Source organism: Octopus bimaculoides, chromosome 19 (genome assembly GCF_046866305.1).
Source record: "Octopus bimaculoides isolate indiv1 chromosome 19, ASM4686630v1, whole genome shotgun sequence".
Classification (NCBI taxonomy): domain Eukaryota; kingdom Metazoa; phylum Mollusca; class Cephalopoda; order Octopoda; family Octopodidae; genus Octopus; species Octopus bimaculoides.
Genome location: NC_142946.1, coordinates 37,137,078 through 37,142,077, shown reverse-complemented (window position 1 = coordinate 37,142,077; position 5,000 = coordinate 37,137,078). Strand labels below are relative to the sequence as shown.

The following is a 5,000-nucleotide window of genomic DNA, read 5'->3' as shown; positions in this document are numbered from 1 at the left end:
CGCTAACAATATAAATTCTACATTATTTACATTTGATAGATATTTGTCCTCATCTTGTTTGTTGTTGACACAACAAACAAGATGCTTCGTTAACAACAAACAAGAAGAGGACAAATATCCATCAAATGTAAATAATGTACATAATTCCTCATCTCTTAAATATAGAACTGAATATAAATTGTAATGATGAATAATTTCCCAAACGAGTGAGACATCCTAGGACTGCTTGCAGAAACCCCACAAAACCATGGTTGCCCAGACCACTAGGGCAAACACCCTTTCCCATTGTCATCCTTCAATCTAGAGGTGCATGCTTAGAGTAGGCCCATTAACTCGGACCATTCTTGACAATTCTTTACTCTCACTTTCCTTTTCAAGTGAAACTGGAAAAAGTTGATGAGGGCTTGGTCGAAGAGGAAAGTGTCTGTTTTAAGCCCTTTCCATGAGGTCCACCACATAATCTCTTTTGCTAAAACTACCAAACAAACAAACACTACCTGCCTTTCCTGGTGGCAGGATGATCTTCAAAATGGACTCAGCAGTTAGCCGAATCCAGCCGCCATGTGACAGCAGGTGTTTTACATAAACCCACAAGACAGCAATGCTCAGGCACTGAATGAGAACATGCAGAACAATTTAGTCACTCTGCATGCATCTTGGGCAAGCCCAGCTTATGGCACTTGCATGCCTATAGAGTTTATCTTGAACTAACAATGCCCTGCACTAGCACTACCAGGTCAAAGATTTCTGGAAATTAACCGTGGGCCCTGGCCCAAAAGTCCTCCAGAACAGACCAGCCAGTTGATTCTCATCAACACCTAGAGTCTCCCTAAGAACGTCATTGCACTTTCCTGCCACTAACCCTCTTTAGAACTTCCAATGACAGCATTGCTTGACTGACAAAGGACTAAATGCCTGACAACACTCTAGGTGTCAGGCACCCAGCTTCAGTCTATATTAGACCCAAAGCTGCAGCTCAGTCAAAGAGACAAGCTATGGAAAAGCAAGTCTGACAAACAGTAAGCACACCTGCTCACCACTGAAGAAATGCTGGTGATGTCATAGCCTCAGTGCATGCCCAGTTTTCCATTCAGGCAATGTGGACAACAAATGGAGCACCTAACCAGTGGAATATGTCCCATCTACAAAAAGCAGAAGAGTATGCCCTCTAGTTTGGTCAAAAGTAACTGGGACAAAGCACAGCAGTCAAGCGGAAATATATAATGGCAGTGATGCATGCATCTGCCAACTCTGGCTGACTTCCAGAGATAGTTTTCACTCAGATCATTTCTGGGTGAGATTGGCCACCCTGTTTGTCATCTCATCTCAGTTCTTCTTCAGCTGGAGATCTGGACCACACCAGACCATGAGCAATTTAACCGGTCCCTCTGTCCAGTGTCCTACTACAGTATTGGACAGCATGGATGTACCTCACCAGGTGCTGACTCACTGTCTTTTCGTAAAGACAGTGAGAACATAAAGATGGATAAAATGCTGCTAAGCATTTTGCCTGGCATACTAATGGTTCTGCCAACTTGCCACCATATATAAATCGATAAATAATAATCACACTCTATCTCATAAAAGGGGATTCAAAAAACAATATTTTTTTTTTCCCCAGTCAAGAGGGAAGGCACTGCCTATAGATTTTCACAAAGCCTCTGAAACAATGGGAGGAAGGAGAAAAGATACCAGCTTGAATGCCTGCATCAGGGTATATTCTGCTGAACGCATCCACAATGCTGCATGAGGTTCAACCAGGAGACAGATTAAGTCTACCAACTAAGTAGACCATAGAGAATTTGAACTCAGAAAGCAAAAGGCTGATGTTCTTACAGTTCCACCAATCCATCTACCTGGGCCAGTCCTTTTTTTTTTAAACACAGCAGAGTGTGATTTGAGGGAGATTTTCTGTGAAGTCAAGCAAAAATACACAGGCTCCTTCATTGGCTCACATTGCTAAGTCCATGATGTTATTGTTCTTTCACCCTGGGTCAGTCCTGACTCAATAGATATGTAAAGAAAGAAAGTTGACCCAGCAAGATCTGACCCTGAGTGTCAGAAGTATCTATCAAAACTACTCTACCACTGGATATGGGATAAACATTGGATAAAATTCAGTTTTATGTAACAACCTTCTGTTATGTTTTACAGTTTAATACATTAATAAAGATTTGATAAAATGATTTATGTAACAATGTTTCCTTATGTTCTGCAGTTAAACATCAATAAACAAACAATAAAGGTTTTAATTTAATTTTGTTAAATTGCATCCAAATAATTATTTCAAAACGTAATTAACAGAAACATATATAGTATAATCTTCTTAAAAAAAATAGGACCAGGAAAAGATTAACCCTTTAGCATTCAGATTACTCTGACAAATGTAAAGCCTGTTTAATTACATTGTTTTAAATTAATTGTACAGCATCTTGTAACTGAGATTTTGACAATGCCCCTGTTTATTTTTAGAATGACTTTGTAGGGCAGGTGTGAGAAGTCAGAGCTGGCTGATTTGAGCATAAAACAAGAAGACAATTTTGGCCAGATATGGCCGGTTTAAACACTAAAGGGTTAAAGAAATGGTATTTGTTGTTGATTAGTCTCAGGTCAATCCTGATCAAAGAGATTCTTGCTATGACCTTCCAGCAAATAGTGGTGCATCTATGTTTACAATATCTCATGTTAGAATGAGATGAATAGGTGCAGCTGTTTGGACACTGGTGTTTTGGCACAGCTGACCGGACATTGAATCTGTTTTGACAACAGTACATTTTAGCACTGGAGGCATACACCAACATAAGAAATATAACAGTTGCAAACAGAAGTGCGAATCACAAAATAGATGGAACTTGTGGAAGAGGGAGAACCAGGAAGCCATGGGACGAATTGTTGAAGGCTGATCTCAAGACACTAAGCCTTATGAAGGAGATGACTAAGGAGCAAAATATCTGGTACCTTGCTGTACTCAAAAAGACTCATCTACCACAACAGAATTGATACCAGTGTTGGTACCACGTAAATAGTACTCAATACACTGTGGAGTGATTGGCATTAGGAAGGGCATCGAGCTGTAGAAACCATGTCAGAACAGACAATGGAGTCTAGTGAGGCCCCTGACTCCAGTCAAACCACCCAACCTATGCCAACATGGAAAACGGATGTTAAATGATGATGATGATGAAAGAGGGAGAAAGAGAGGGGGAGAGGGAGAGAGGGATTACAATTTATTAAGTGAAACTAATTGACATAAATACTTTCACTAGCCATTGGTGTGCATAAAATGAAACAAAGTTAAATGAAGTTTAGTAGACAAGCAGATTAGTCATTGCGACAAGTTAGTTGTCAACAAGAATAAAAACAAAATTTCCAGGCCACCAAAGTGTCCTGAGGATAAAGCATCCAATGTCAAATAAATCAGTAATGCTATATAAACAGGCAGAGTCAAAACGGGGAAAACATCTTATACCCAACTCATGTGCCTTTTCTTTTTTAAGGTAATAAGGCTACAGAGATGAAATGTTTCAGGGGTCTTTTGGGAATATCATAGAGAGATCGTGTCACAAATGAGGAAGTGAAAAGAAGAATAAAGCAGGTTATAGGGCCCTATGAGGAACCTCTTACACAAAAACACAAGCTCAGGTGATTTGGGTATGTCACCTGCTCATCAGGGAACAGTCAAAGGTAGCAGACGCAGACAGAGAAAAGGGTGGGAAAACAACATCTGTGAGTGGGTAGGCCTCAAGATGAGAGATGCAGTGTGCGAGGCAGAAGACAAACATGGGTGGAAGGATCTGGTCACTAAGTCATCAGTGATGCCCCAGCGGTCAACCAGACTACAGAATATGTAATGTAATGCAAGGGTAGAGTAACAGGGAGATTTAACTGCTGTAACTGCGGAAAGAAGTTATTTTCAACCACTGTGTCATGGAATACTGGAGTATTTTTTTAATACACAGCATAAGTGCATGCATTCATAGCAAAGTGTCTCATTTGTACCATTTTCCCTTTTAACACAATTTTAAAACTCATCTGTATTTTCGATCTTTTACTAGTTTCAGTTATTAGACTGCAGCCATGCAGCAGCACCACCTTGAAGAATTTTTAGTTGAATGAATCGACCTCAATACTTATTTTTTGTTAAGGCTGGTACTTATCCTATTGGTATCTTTTGCCGAACTGCAAAGTTACAGGGATGTAAACATATCAACACCGGTTGTCAAGGGGTAGTGGGAGACAAACACAAGGACACACATACATTCATGGAGGAAATGATGAATGACTGACCTAGGCATTATGTTGTGCTTGAGAAGACCCATCAAGCCATCAAGATACTGGTGTCAGGCTAATGGTATCTATGCTGGTGGCATGTAAAAGCACCCATTACACTCTCAGAGTGTTGGTGTTAGGAAGGGCATCTAGCCATAGAAACCATGCCAAATCAGACTGGAGTTTGGTGCAACCTTCCAGCTTGCCAACCCTGGTCAAACCATCCAACCCATGCCAGCATGGACAATGGATGTTAAATGATGATGAGCTTCTTTCAGTTTCCATCTACCAAATCCACTCACAAGGCTTTGGTCGACCCGAAGCTACAGTAGGAGATACTTGCCCAACGTGCCATGCAGTGGGACTCAACCCTGAACCATGTGCTTGGGAAGCATGCTTCTTGCTGATGGCATGTCATAGCACCTATAAAATCATATTCACTCGCATGATTAACAAGTCTGCTTCACAACTACATGGTTTTGGACAGCATCTTGGGCAAGTGCTTTACACTGTTGCATAGGCCAGCAAATGCCTTGTGAGTGAACTTGAGTAGTGAAAATTCTTCAGTCTTGCAGGGCACAAAGCAACCAGGCTAGGGCTGTTGCCTTTATAAAATGCGCACAGTACACACTGCAAAGCAACTGGCAGAAAATGTACAGTGAAGAGGACCTCTCACCCTTTAGCATTTAAACAGGCCATTTTGGGCCCAAATATTCTACTTATTTTTATGT

The 5,000-nt window shown here is 40.8% G+C and overlaps 1 protein-coding gene across 1 annotated transcript in view; it reads right to left on the bottom strand.

Moving 5' to 3' along the window:
* The window catches only part of LOC106871772 (uncharacterized), a 62,701-nt gene that overhangs the window by 40,112 nt on the left and 17,589 nt on the right, over positions 1–5,000 (bottom strand). The window lies entirely within an intron of this gene.